At 35.5% G+C, this 16,027-nt stretch overlaps 1 protein-coding gene across 5 annotated transcripts in view; it reads right to left on the bottom strand.

Moving 5' to 3' along the window:
* The window catches only part of LOC132095431 (receptor tyrosine-protein kinase erbB-4-like), a 361,887-nt gene that overhangs the window by 233,902 nt on the left and 111,958 nt on the right, over positions 1 to 16,027 (bottom strand). The window lies entirely within an intron of this gene.

Raw genomic sequence — 16,027 nt, forward strand, 5'->3', positions numbered from 1 at the left:
AGGGGAGTGCGACAGCCGTGAATCAGACGCTGTATATGCACGAGGGCCACCTTTGACTGTAAAGACTATCAGATATCTGCGAGGTGATAGAAACTGATGTCCCTACAGGGAGGAATGGATGGTTTCTGTCTGCGGTCTCTGGTTCAGATGTCCTAACTGTCCAGTTCTATATAAATGACCATCCTCCATCTTTGACCACTCAGCTGTAAAGGTTAAAGTTAGACAGTAAAATACTGTATTTGAATAACTTCTAGTATATATTCTTCTTTACAAACACAAACTCACTGGTATTAAAATTGAATGAATAATATAATTACTATTATTATTATTATAATTCTAATATGGCTAAATATGGTAAAGGCCAAAAAATTACATTAGCATATCACAGGTCAGAAACATCAAAAGGCTGTAGTGTAACAGAAGTTCTTTTAATTTGGGATGTGCTGATAATAAAATTCTGGCCAACAAGACCAGAATGTTTTTAATGATAACCAAAAATATTTAATTGAAATATATTTAAATAAAACAAAATATAAATGTTGGAGGGGGGGGGGGGGGGGGGGACTAAATGAAAATGAAATGTTGCATTGGAAACTAACTGAAATAAAATGTTTAAGTATTCAAAACAATATATAAAATACTTAAACCAGGTATATTATTAAAATATTAAAAACTAATAAAAATGACAAAACAACATAAATATTACTAATACTTAAGCTAAAATAAAACGAAAACAGAAAATATATAAATAAAAGCTAATTTAAAATATTCAAAAATGTGATACTAGCATATTAAAAATTTTAATTTAGGCACGACCACGGTACATTATTATTTATTATTAATTAACCCTTTCACGCATGAATTATGATAACTTCATACAAGTTGCACTTCGCGTATCTATATCAGAACATGAGGACGTGATTCCATCAGAATTTTCTACAGCCTGTCAAGGTACAACTGTGGAAACCACTCAGGGAGCCTCCAGTGCACCAGAGTATGGAGATTTACCCTTATTAGCTGATAATTATGATTATGTTCAAGATGGACATGCACATTTCTATCATAGCCCTCCTCTGAGAAAACCTAGCAATACGTTTTTTTAATCTCATCTGAAATGATCAGTGTTGGGGGTAACGCATTACAAGTAACATGCATAACCCATTCATATTATTTTTTTGATGTAACAAGTAAAGTAATGTGTTACAAGTAACATGCATTACCTAATCAGATTACTTTTTGATCTAACAAGTAATTAACTACAAGTAATGTGCATTACCTAATCAGATTACTTTTTGATGTAACGAGTAAAGAAACGCATTACAAGTAACATGCATTACGTAATCAGATTACTTTTTGATGTTATGAGTAAAAAAACGCATTACAATAATGCACATTACATAATCAGATTACTTTTTGATGTTATGAGAAAGGAAACGCATTACAAGTAACATGCATAATGTAATCAGATTACTTTTTGATGTTATGAGTAAAGAAACGCATTAAAAGTAACATGCATTACATAAACAGATTACTTTTTGATGTTATTAGTAAAAAAAACGCATTACAATAACATGCATTATAAAATCAGATCATGACTTTTTTCGATGTCAATGAAAATTACATTCTAATAATACAAATACATTTATTTACAGTAAAAAAGTCAATGCATATTAAGTTTTTAAGTTTTAAATTTCAAAAACAATACTCACATTATAATTATGAATTGTAGCTGAAATATAGCCATTGCATGCATGACGTCCACTATAGTGGACATGTGATTAATCAGAGTTTTCTCTCAATCTAAAATCAAAATTTTACTGTGAAATGACTCATTAGATATTGCTTTATGCTGCAATATTTTTTTACCTACAAGAGTCTCCTAGGATAGAAGGAATGGGTAGATATTCTGGAGCAACTTGGCATGTCTGACTGACCCTTGGCCATCTTGTTTTGGAGGGGTAAAAAATCGAAACACAAAGGCTTGCCACTTGGTTGCAATTTATAGGATGATGCACCAGGGTCCAATGAAGAGATTGATGTGCAACTTTGCCATAAAAACCCGTGCAAATTCAAGAAAATGCTTTTTTAATAGCTGTCCACTGTAGTGACCACTATGCGTGAAAGGGTTAATCTAAATGTAACAGTAGGAATGTAAATGAAAATGTAAATGTCCAATAACATATTAAATAAATAAATGACATATATTATATTAGTATATTCTATATTATGCATCCCTTATTTAAACAAATACATTTAAAAAATGTTGAGGTAAAAAAAATTCAGACAGGGAAAATTAAGTGTCTGGAGTAGCAATACAATGCATCAAAACTAGAAACAGGAGTATCTGGAAGTATCTAGAATCTGGGTTGTGCCAATACATTGAATGCTTCTAGTGTAGACAGCAAAATGCTCACACACACACACTCGCTCCGCTCTCCCCCGTGTCGCATTTCTCTCGCCACGCTTCTCTGTCACGGTACACAGATATCAGAGAGAGCAGTCATGCTCTTCTGTAATACATGAGATTCAATCCAACAGATAAATTAGTGTCAGTTTCCACATCCCATTCCTTGCAACCAGCCCCTCTCTCTCTCACTCAGCGTTGGGTGTTCTGCATTCTAAATGAGGCGGCATCAATCAGAGGCCTCCCTACAATCCACTTTGCTTACATGAACACTGTAAGTCTTTGTGTGTGTATTAGTGGATGGTATTTGTAAAGGGACGGGTGTGTATTTGTCTGCGCTTGGTATCATATCTCACCAGTCAATAAAAGATACAAGACAGCTTCAAATTAAAATGATGGAAGAGGCTGTTGGTGAACGAGTTATTGAGACATGGAAAGAGGGAGCATTAACAGTGTGCATCAAAAAATTGTTCCCAACTCTGCTGTTTTTAATGACTTAAGCTTCCATGAAAGCACCTACACTGGAGTCATGTTCTCTGGCCATATGAATATTAAATACAACAGACAGACATTCAGTACTAAATGGCATACAGTACTGGTCAAAAGTTTAGTATGAAAATCTTTTTTTTTTTTTTAATCCTCTTCTGCTCACCAAGACTGCATCTAATCAAAAATACAGTAAAACAGTAATATTGTAAAATAGCATTACAATTGTTTATTATTAATATTGTTTTATATTTTAATATATTTGTAAAAAGCAATTTATTTATGTGATGCAATGCTGAATTTTTAGTGTCAAATGATTATTCAAAAATCATTTTAATATGTTGATCTGGTGCTCAAGAAACATTTCTGATTATTATGAATATTGAAAACAGTTGTGTTTTGATATTTTTGTGTACATTTTTTCTTTTTCAAAGATTTGTGGTTTCTTTGAGGGATAGAAAGGAAAGCATTATTTGAATGTTTTGGTAAAAAGTGTTTAATGTTACTTTTAGTAGATATTTTAAAATATCTAATTCTATCTACAGTTAAGATAATTGACTTTTATTTAGAGTAGATATTAAAGAAGAGTTATTACAATTTTTAATAAATAAATAATAGTTATAGACCAACATATTCAACAGAAAAAAAAAAAAACATTTTAGTTTAGAGCTTTATTGATCCCCGTGGGGTAATTAATTTAAGCTTACATGGTGCCTCACATAAAACACTTGACATATACAATTAAAACACATAGAACAAAAGAAGGAGGAAAAAAAAAAACTAAAATAAAGTCACCTATGTGTGTTACATAACCGTATTGCTTCAGGCACAAAAGTAAATTTATAATGATTAGTAGAGCATTTAATTGCTCTTAAACGTCGCCCCAGGGGCATCCACTCAAAGTCCAAGTGCAGCGGGTGAGTACGATCTCCTAATATTTTGTGTGCCATCCTCATTACCTGCTGTTCATAATAGGAAGTAAGGCTTCTTAAGGGGACACCCATGACTTTAGAGCACGTGCTAACAATACCTGGCAACCGATTTTTGTTTTTTATAGACAATGAAGAAAACCAACAAATAAAAGAAAAGGACAAAATGCTTTCAACAAATGAATTATAAAAAGACTTAAGAACAACTCTCTGTACATTAAAAGAATTGAGTTTTCTCAGCACAAACAATCTTTGATGTGACTTTTTGATGATTACCTCAGAATTTCTGATCAAACTTTAACTTGTTGTCAAAAACCGTACCCAGGTACTTATATTGTTCTACTTCTACATGTGTGCCATTAATGACTATCGGTTGAAGTGCTAATGTCCTCCTGCTCAAATTAATAATCATCTCTTTAGTTTTTGAGACATTCAGATCTAGTTTCATATTACTGCACCAAGAGATGAAATTGTACAAAACAGAACCATATTCCGGATCTGAATGTGAAAGCAAGGAGAGCAACACAGTATCATCTGCATATTTTACCAAGTAACTATTATCTTGCAAATTCTGACAGTCATTTGTATATAATATATACAAAATAGGAGAGAGCACACACCCTTGTGGGGTACCTTTGGAGATATTTACAACATCTGATAACACCTCATTAATCCTAACCCTTTGTTGTCTGTCTGATAAAAAGTTCATAATCCATAAAACTAATCCATGATTAAAATTAAACTGACTGATACGTTTTTGCCCCAACGTAACAGGTTGCAAAAGATTAAATGCAGATGAAAAATCTACAAACAAAAGCCGCGCAAAAGCTCCGCTGTTTTCCAGATGACGACTAGGAGTATTTATCAAGAACAGTTTTGCATCATCTACGCCTCTTCCAGCGTTATATGCAAACTGCAGTGGATCTAAAAGTGGTCCAGCAACTGTCATTATATACCTCTTGATCTCTTTTTCAAAAATCTTCATAATTAAGGAGGTCAAGGCGATTGGACGGTAATCTTTCAAGGAATTTGGTTTAGTTTTTTTAGGTATCGGTACAATAATTGAACTTTTTTTCCACAAATCAGGTACCAACCCTTGATCTAATGACGATTGAAAAAGTAACTGGAGAACTTCACTGAGCTGGTCAGCGCAGTATTTCAGTGTTCTACTACATATACCATCTGGACCTGGGGCCTTGTTAAGAAGTGTGGCCTTCAGCTGTCTTGATATATTAGATAAATTAATTTTAAAATGATTAGAAATACTCAAGGTCTTTTTAAAAATGGTTATCTCATCAATGACCGAGGATGTATCCAAACGAGAAAAAAAGTCATTAAACTCATTAGATAGAATTAAATCATTGTCAATGTTTCCAATTGGAATGTGCATCTTTGGTACTAATGTACTCACTGCAGCCATACTCTTAATTCCTTTCCAGGCAGCTTTAAGATTACCTTGCATGAACACATCCTCAATCTTATTTTTATAATTATTTTTAGCGATTTTAATTGCTCTTTTTACTTCCCTATTTATCTGTTTTTTTCTCCTCATTGGTACCCACAAGAAATATTCTCTTCTTCTCGTTCAATATGCATTTTAACTCCTTCGTGATCCAAGGTTTATTATTAGGATACAGAGTGATCATTTTCGTAGGTATAACAGAATCAACACAGAAAGTGATATATTTAGAAATGGTAACCACCTGATCGTTCAAATCAGAAGATGTATTCAAAAACATATTCCAATCGGTGCAATCTAGACACCCCTTCAAAACTTCAATATTAGAAGGTGTCCATTCTTTCACATGTCGCATTTCTTTCTTCACATGATGAACATTGTAAATTTCCAGTAAAAATGTAAAAGAAATCTACAAAAAAAAACAATTTAATGCAAGAAGCCTTGGTGAACATTAAACATTTTCATAAAAAAATTATAAAAAATTATATATATATATATATATATATATATATATAAAATTTACCAACAAATTGGTCATATTAAAATAATGACAACTAAATAATAATATTAAACAAAATAAAATAATAAATGTCATGTTAAAATAATGACTTTTATGCAAGAAGGTGCTTGATTAACAATGTTAATTGTTCAAAAAAAAGAAATCTTCAAAAGTGTAAAAAATATTATATTTAAAAAGCTCTGCCTGTTCCAGGCTGATCATCAGCAGAATCACACTTTTTTTTTGTCAGGCATGCAAATCATTACGCTAATGTGAAGCAGATCAGAACGCCTGCCAGCGAACTGGCCTTCATGGCAACAGGTCACAGAAACAGAGAGATAATATGGTTGGCATGTGTATGAAGAGAAAGTGGAGTCTTTAATAAGGAGGATGACATGGCTGGGTCCACACCAAAGACCTCGGCTAAAAGATCATCCCCTGACCCGTCACTCACCTATTCTCCCTCTCTCCTGCTCTCTTTTCTCTCCCAAGGTTTGGCAGACTAATCCCACACAGCGAGCGGAGTCAAGGGGCAAACACAATCTCAGAGCTGAATGAGACGCTCTCTCACACCTGGAGCACTGAGCAGAGAGACAGTCATACCTCCCCAGCCACCTTCCCTGTTTACCCACACTGCACCGGGGTGTTAATTGCTTTTGGGGGGATTAGTCGTGACTGAGCAGGGCCTAAGCCACAGAGCCTTTGCGCCGTCACACACACGCCGGGCCTCCGGAGTCCTCTCTGGCTCTGGACCAGCGGCGGTGGAGCTGCGATCTGGATCACCGGTGCCTAAAGTGCAGAAATTTCCTCACAGCTGATTGGATATCGAGCAAGCTTAGGCTGATTGATAGGGGCTAAGGTGAGCAAAGAAGAGCAACTCATTTAGACCTGGGAAACTCAACGAGGTTGTTGGGATACAGGTAAGTGGATAGACAGACCAAGGATAACATAGTGAAAGTGTAATAAAGAGCTGATGAATATATGTAGTGTCACGTACCAGAGGAGTCTGCTTCATTGTCTGCCATTGATTAGATTGAGAAAGCTAAAAGAGTGACCCCTCAAGTAGAAATGGACTGTACCAACTGGGGGAGTGTGGGGAGGAGGTTAAAGGAGCACCTGGACTGATTTCATTTTCTTAAAATCTACTGTATAAAACAGAAGCTCTAAGCTGACAAAAAGTAAAAATTAATCACAACTAATTTATATTTTTATTATGAATCATTGTAATATAATTCAAGTGTACAGTACATCACTTCCCTTAGTAAGGCTCAATTCTCTCTTCATCAACACTAAAACTTTAGTAATCATTAATAATCATTAATTAATTAATTTTATAAAAAAAAAATGGACATATTAATTATCTTTGAGATGAGTAAAGAGCACTGTTGTAGAAATAATCTATATTAATAACTGTCGCATATTAATGACAATTATTATATTAACAATATATGCATAATAATTAAATGCAATAATGCATGTGTCTGGATTGGTGGATGGATTAATAGAATGGTAGACAGACAGACAGACAGACAGATAGACAGAGACAGATAGATAGATAGATAGATAGATAGATAGATAGATAGATAGATAGATAGATAGATAGATAGATAGATAGATATACATATTTAAATGAACTATCTTACGATAGCTTTAACTCTTTCTGGCATGTTTGCATCAACCAGTTTATAAGCAATTTTTTTTTGCATAAACCAAAAGCAAATTTGCAAGATGAATTGAACGGTCTAAAGTAAATCTGACACATTAAATTGTCTTGTTTGCCTTTTTACATCTTGCATACCTGATAGCCTGGCTTGTCACTGTTTATTGTAAGAAATATGACAAAGTGATTGATTGATGGACTCCCGAAAGAGGAGTGACAGCTCAAAGTGTGGAGAGATGGCAGCTAAATCGATCTGGAGGAGACAGGAAATTCTCATCCCTTAATCCCTTAGTCCATTATAGTATTATTTGTATAGTGTTACATAAATATTAATATATTGAATTAGCTTTCCTTTTTATATTTTCAGTTTACGTTTTAATTTTGGTTGTATTTATTTTGTCATGTGCCTTCGTCATTTCATTATTCTTTATTTTATTTTATTTATTTAGTACTTCTTAAAATCAGAAGTGTTGCCTTAGTAACTAATTGAAATAAGTTTAAGCTTTTCACTAAGATCTTTATTTCAATAACTAGAAACAAAATTTCATAGTTTTAGTTTATGATAACCATATTGTAAGGATCTCACCAGCATGGTCATTAGGAGCCTTTTCAGTCTCAGGACAAAACTTACAAAGCAGTTCCCTAATGAGGAACACTGTAATAATCAGAAATTGCTCGTTTTATCTGTAACAGTTATTAACTGATACATTTGTGTAATGCGAGCCACTTGTATATTGAATACAGGCTCAGATGTGCTGACTCATGTTTGACACTATAAACATGCAATAATAATAATAAAGAGTCGTTCTTTTTGATATGGCAGCAGAACATGAATGACTGCATGTGAAGTCATGTAACTACACAGCATGTTAAATAAATCCTCATTATGAGCGGTGCTCCAGTCTGATTGATTAGCAGATTGATCCGCGCTCCCCTGGGAGTCTGTACTTGTGCCTGCTCTGCTGGGAGGGCACGGGTCTGTGGCTCTCTGCCATCTCATTAAAAAGCACCCCATCAGGTGGTGCTGGGAAGGAGAAGGAATGTTCTCCGTACTGCCAAAACTATCCTCTGAGAGTGGAAAAACAAACACCCACATTTAGAGAACAGCTCGAAGATAGAGCATGCCACTATATCTGAAGTTCATAGGACTCACTGTGACATTATGGGTATCTGTAATATTAGCACTAAACTGATGGTTAAGACTGAGACTGAGTGGGTGACATTTGCCACTACAGAATATTAAAGTCATACTCATACTCAAAACTTCATAAACATGCCCTCGACTGTAGGAATGAGAAGTTCAAAGAAAGTAACACATAGTTTCCTTTTAATGTATCAACAGTAGCATTTATAATTATTCTAGTATTTTATTTTCATTTCAGTTTGAGAAAGAAACTAAAATCTGGAAGAAATATAATAGAAAATGTATATTTCATTACCAAATGATGACATAATTTTGAGATAAATGAGATAAACTCTGGCAGAAGGTAATTCACAAATTTTGAAAAAGACTTTTCAGTCTTTTTAGAGAAGGCAGATGTAATGCAATAATTGACCTTAACAGCATTAAATAAAAAATACTTATACTTATAAATATCTAATCCTTAATTTGTATTAAGAAGAACGAAAAAAAAAACACTACTGCCAAAACATAACACAGAACTGTCAGTAGCAAGTTTTAAGTCTATTCAGTGCCACATTTGATTCACTAAAACAATTCATACAAATGCTCAGTATTTGCTCAGTATCAAACTACTATTGTCAGACTAAACAGTTTTGATTAACTAAAAATAACCGAGAGTAATTACAAGAGTCATTCTTTCAGGAATCTGACTATACTAGTTGTGCTGCATGTTTCTGATGAAAAACCAAAACAAAACAAAAACAACCTGCGTGATTTTGAATCATTACAAAGAACCGGTTCATAAGAGTCATGCACTTGGGAAACAGACTAAAGTGTAGGCTGTCTATCTCATCATTCAGATCTGATACAATTCTGTTCTAAATAAAATCCCATTCTCAGTTTCCAAAGCCAGTGTTGGCAACACAAACAATTTACACCTGTTTCACAAATCTTGCTTCCACAGAACATAAATGAAGCAGGACAATTACAACAGCAGGCTTGCATTGAGCTTTCACACAGACAGCGTTTCTGTTACATAACAGAGATGTGGCTCTATACAGAAAATGAAATTACTTCTGGGTTATCACATAAGTTCAGCGTTGAAATGCTACTTGCAGCAGGGCACCAAAATGTGACAGTTATATACCACAGACAAAAAGAAACGTATTCTTCCTATTCCTTCTATACTTTTTCTGAAGACCCAATCTTTTTTCTACCGAGTTTCTCCTTACCCTTTTCTGTTCATATTATCTAATTTCCCAGTCCTTCTTGTTTCTCTAAGGAAAACGAGATCTAGAGTATTCGTTTTAGCCATATGAGAAGCATCATCCTGCTGAAAAAGTCTGACTGAGCCGATCTCCTGCAGACATTAATTGTAAGAGGAAGCAGATTAGTGAATTAGGGGGGATCAGGGAACTGGTCGGTGCTGAGTTGAGAGGAGATTGTGGAGAGGGATATAACGGAAAGATCAGATCCGCCCGTCTGCACAGCTCCAGGAGACCGAGAGGAAGCTGAGCCTTAGACTGGGGGATCAGAGTAATGGAGAAAGCACGAAAACGACATGCAAGACCACAAGCTGTCAGAATATATGCGGGAAAAGCTTTGGAGTCTGCAAGAATTATGGGCCTAGAGTCTGTTTCACATATGGCCTACGCCTCCTGCATCGCAGAAATGTACCTACAACAGCAGGCCCACATTGTGTTTTTAAACTGACAGTGATTTTGCTATGTAACGCAGCTGAGGCAATGATTTCTGGGTTATTGAATATTTCATTTAGTAACAGGCGGAAGCTATAAAATAATTATCAGGAGTGGGCCACATACCACCGTTCAAATATTTTGGGTTGAATCAATGTTTTTTTAAAGAAGTCTCTTAAGTTTACTAAGGCTGCATTTATTTGATAAAAAATACAGTTAAAACAGGATTATCGTGAAATATTTATTAAAAATACGTATTTTCTGTTATGTGAATGTATTTGAAAATGTAATTTATTCCTGTGATGGCGAAGCTAATTTTAACCAGCCATTACTCTAATCTTCAGTTTCACGATATTTTAGAAATCAATCTAATGTGCTGATCTGGTGATCAGATTTGCTGTTTAATATTTTTGTGAAAATTGTTTTATGGAAATAACTTCCACAGTTTTTTTTTTTATGAATAGAAAGTTCAAAAGAACATTTGAGCATAACAAGAGCAAATACTTAAAACAGATTTTTTTTCTAGTCCCCCTACATTCTCTCTCTCTCTCTCTCTCTCTCTCTCTCTCTCTCTATATATATATATATATATATATTTATATATAAATCTAGATAATGTTTAAATCTTTGATGTCCATATGTATCACCTGTATCAGTTATCCGGAATGTCTCGCTCTCATCACATTTTTCAAATGACTTGCAGAGGTGTGTAATTTAGGGGCTTTATGGCTGGGCTAATTGCTGATATATTTTGGTGGGAGTCTATCGAGGAGCGGGTCACGGCCTCCTTCCTCCCCTGATTAGTGCAGGTCAGCGATAATGAGTGAGAGGTTCATAGCAGCTGCCAAGCCCCTCGACTTATCAGTACGCATCTCGGGTCAACCTTTTGATCCTGGCTTTTGGAGTCCAGGGCAGGCTGACCACAGGAGGATAACAGCAGAGGTGGAGGGATGGGGGTTATAGACTTTAATTAAGAGCTCTGTCTTTCATGACATGCCATATTATGGATAGAAAACTGACTCATTTAAAATGTGAAGCTAAACTGAAACAAGAAGGACTGCATCCGACCAAACATATGTATTCTCTTTGTCTTCATATGAACCAATAATTTTCCAACACATGAACAGAAGCTACTGTAAAACGTCTATAAAAATATGCTGAAAATGTACTCACAGTCAGGTCATCTGAGATGTAGATTACTTAAAGCCTTTATGCATGATTAATTATAAAGGTATATGTGCGTTGTAATGTATAATCTTTTCATAAATATCTGCAATGCATTAAAATATTTGATTTTTTTTTTTACAATTATGACACACCAACAATGCAGCATTGTCAGGCATAATTACTGCATTAAACTAGGGCTGGGCTATACGGCCAAAAATTCTCTAATTTTTTTATATACATCAGTCAGTATTGATAATTATCACGATAAATACCAAATCTTTATTTCTTTCAAGTTTAAAGCCAGATTTTTGCTCCAAAGTGAAATTTGTAGAAACCAGGACATTTTTCTTAACAAAATAAATATCTAAATAGAAAAACATATTTCTTAGTTTCTGCATGTTCTAATGAGTAATATTGTTTATACCAAGAAACAGGTTTGGGTTGCCTGATAATATTTATAATAATAATATCACTTTTTGTCTCATAGAAATACACATTTGATAGTAGCTTGAGTTAGGATGCAGAGTTTTTTTTTTTCATTATCAAAATCAGTAACATCTCTAAAAATTGTAGCAACCTCAGTTTTATATGGTTACATTTATTCTGAGCTTTTAAGTTTTTCTTTATTCTAAGTTTTTATTTATTCTATAAATTAAACATTGGTCTCCCATAGTAGCATACATTTAAATGATGATAAACATGGTTAAAATTCAGTGTGAATATCCCAAATTTCTGCCACAATACCATGGTGCAGTGAGTGTTACTACAGTAAAGCCATGGTAAATGATGGTGATTTGTGGATTGAAAAGCCTTCTGACAGTCTCTTTGCACACAGTGTTTCTCCTGTATGACTTTAAACTGGTTTAAATCACTGAGTCATTTGTGTTCGCTGAATTCAAGCACTTCACACTGGATCTCACCGCGCAGCAATTTGAACTTTGATCTGAGCCGATAAACGTCTGTGTGGCGCGATTCAAATGAGTTGCACTGTTTCGTTCCGCTTTTGGTGCATAAAAATTATATCAACATTTTATCAACATTTATCATATATAAATTATATTGCAATAATTATCGTTATCAAATTATCGCCCAGACCTACATTAAACTACTGTATAATGTATAATATTTAAAGGATTTAAGTAAAGGGTGTGTTTCTTTAAACATTACAGTTTTTATAAGATGTTTGGACTATAATTCTGACAGTACCCATTCACCTTTTCATTTTTAGGCGAATTATTCCTTCAACTACATAATAAATATTAATAACAAATTTACATTTAGTTTATACACTTATTAAAAAAGATCAAATATTACTGCTAAAAGATAATATTTGAATCTGTAGCAAACTTTTTGCCCTATAGAGATCACTGTGCGTGTGTGAACACCACTGATACAGAGCTAGATAGGTAGCATGAGGCTTGTCACATGACTGCACCTCCCTGAACCTGTATTTGACCAGCCACCCAAACCACAAAACTAGTTTCTTTAAGCAACATTTAACCACAACCTGTTCTGAAGAATTTGTATTTGTAAATACTGCAAATGGCCTGGAGCACGTGCAGTTGCGTTGGTTATACAAGTACGTGAACTGCCTTGCAAGTAGGATGCAAACTGTAATGGCCTGGTTCACGCCTGGATACACACCAAGAGAGGTCATATGTTATCTGAGGTGTCAGGTGTACCTTCACCTCCAGATGGGCAAAACGTGTCACATTCAATTCTTAAGCTAGTTTACAACACTTAGGCCCGAGAAATATCATAGCCAAGTATGTGAACAAAAAATGCTTCTAGCTACACAATTTGAGTTTGCACTGTGAAACGTAAAGGAGAATTCATAAAGTAATACATGGAGATTTGCAGACAAAAGGGCCACCATAGCAGGTACTCGTGTACATGTCTTGTAATACAAGCATTTTTCTACTGTCATGACATTGCTAAATTTTAATGTAAACCTTACAAGCATATAAATCATGTCAACATGTTTATGGTTACAGTTGCCACTTGAATAACAACATATCCAGCTTAATGACATACTAAACAAGTATGCAAATACATTACATTTCCATGCTATTCCCTTAATTTTTTTGACCTACAGAATCATATTGATGGTGTTATGGGTATGGGTGTTTTCCTTTCTTGGTATTTGGTTTTGTTTTTTCCTTGTGTTGCAGGCGGCCGCAGAGATACAGGACACCTGACTCCCATTAGGAGGTGGAGATATATATCGTGGTTTCATGCAAAGAGGGGGGCACGGAGAGTTGACATCATCTCCGGTTGGCCTCGGGTTTCCTCGCTTTGGGATCGATCGTTGTCTGCATTTTGTATTGTGTAAACCCCTAGATCTTGTAATAAATATTAATTATATTAATTCAGTGGTGTGGCTGTCCCATCTTTGTTGCGGTTACGAGCTGGCCGTAACAAATTGGGGGCTCGTCCGGGATACGTGTTTGGTAATTAGAAGCACCTGTTGGTATTTTCAGCAGTTCAGCTGTTTGCAGGAGAGTGTGCGGACAGATCGATGTGTAAGTTGGTTAGTCACTGCTCTTTGTCGATTGTTCATCGCAATTGTTTGCCACTCATTTACATGAGGAAAGTGAGGTAGGTGAGTTTGATTTTCACCTAACCTACGTTTGTAATGTGATATTGAAATGCTGCGGAGGTAGACATATGTTTAACTCTTATTTGGCATTTGTTTGTTTGACTGATGAAGGCAGTTGAGACCGGTTGTCGATGTACATGTATGAAGGTTGTTTATGATAACTTTGGGTGGTGTATGTACGTTGTTTGGTAGTCTCCGTTAAAGTTGCGTGAGATTTATAGCGAGGATTAAATAGATTGATTGTCTTCTCATATTGGTGGCTTTTCCCTTGTTAGGCTGAAGCAACGCTTGCGTTGACCCTTTATTATTTTAGTTTGTTGTTTTTGTGCTGACGCTGGGCTGAGGGCACTGCCGCTGTACCAGTCTCTCTCTGGTTTATCCGAGAGTAGTCTGTACTGATGGTATTCGAGTGCTTAAAGTCACTTAGCTCTTGGTGGAAGCACGAAGCTTAGGGTTGAGGTAGTGTTTTATGTAGGTAGAGGGGAAAGTCATTAAATGTGAGAAGTTTGAAAAGAGCTGACGTTTAAAATTATGTTCTAGAGGTTGATTGTGCTTTTTAAGATGACTACGTTATTAGATGAGTTTTTTGAGCATCCCACTGAGGAGAACTTTTATAAGCTTTCTAAGAAACAGTTATTGGAAGTAGCAGAAAAGTATGAAATCAGCCTTACCACTAAAGAAAAGAGTTTAAAAGAGGGAGTGGTATTTGTTGTTAAAACTGCCCTTATTGATTTGGGCATTCTTGTTGTATCTGAATCAGGGGTGACTGGAGATCAAGGAGAAAAGGATGTTCCTGTGTGTACACTTTCATCTCTGTCGTTTGAAGAGCAGAAGGCGTTGTTGCTCTTGGAAATGGAGAAGAATAGAATAAGTCAAGAAGTTGAGCTGCGTAAGTTGGATATTGAATCTCAAAGGTTTGCTCTGATTAGAGAAGGTAAGTTGGGATGTCATTCAGGGAATCTGCAGGCCTCAGTTAGTCCAGCTCCAAAAGGTTTTGATGCTTCTCGTTCTCTTAACCTCATGCCGAAATTTGATGAGGACGACTTAGATATTTTCTTTACTCTTTTTGAACGGTTGGCTGATCTAATGGGATGGGAAGATTGTGAGCGAACGCTACTTTTACAGTGTGTGTTTTGTGGTAAAGCTCAAAAAGCCTACTCGACACTTAGTGTTCGCGACAGTCAAGTTTATAGTAGGGTAAAGGACGTGGTGCTGAAGGCATATGAGTTAGTTCCGGAAGCTTACAGGCAACGGTTTCGGACTTTACGAAAAGGTACGCAGCAGTCTTTCACGGAGTTTGCAAGAGAGTTAAGGATTCAGTTTGATCGTTGGTTCTCTGTTTCACAGGCAGATGATTTTGATTCACTCTATGAATTATTATTGTTGGAACAGTTTAAAAACACTTTACCTGAAAATGTGGCTATTTTCATAACCGAGCGTAGTACTCAGAATGTAGAGGCAGCAGCTGTCCTTGCTGATGAATATGTGTTGACTCCTAGAGATGTTAAAAAAAATCATTGGCGTCATTTACATGGCTCTGTGGAAAGTGCTCCTATGGAGACTCATTCTTTTTTGCCTGTTAATGTGAAACTTGAGAAAAAGCAGGGAAGTTTGGTTGATAGAAGTGATCAGTGTGCTTATTGTTTGAATAAAGGACACTGGAAAAAAAGATTGCCCAGCTCTTAAAGCAAAAGTGAACCGTTCTAAATCTGACCCAAAATCTGCTCTTGCTGTGTCTTCATTTATTGAATTGGCTGTTCCTGATGTTGATGTAGCCGGTATTCGAGAAAGTTTGGTGTCAGGTAATGAAGAAAAGTTGAGCTATGCTCCTTTCATTACTGACGGCTTTGTGTCTTTGGTTGGAAGTGATGAAAGGAGCATAGCTCAACTTTTCTTTATTTTAAACGTCAGCTCTTTTCAAACTTCTCACATTTAATGACTTTCCCCTCTACCTACATAAAACACCACCTCAACCCTAAGCTTCGTGTTTCCACCAAGAGCTAA

Source organism: Carassius carassius, chromosome 19 (assembly GCF_963082965.1).
Source record: "Carassius carassius chromosome 19, fCarCar2.1, whole genome shotgun sequence".
Taxonomy (NCBI): Eukaryota; Metazoa; Chordata; class Actinopteri; order Cypriniformes; family Cyprinidae; genus Carassius; species Carassius carassius.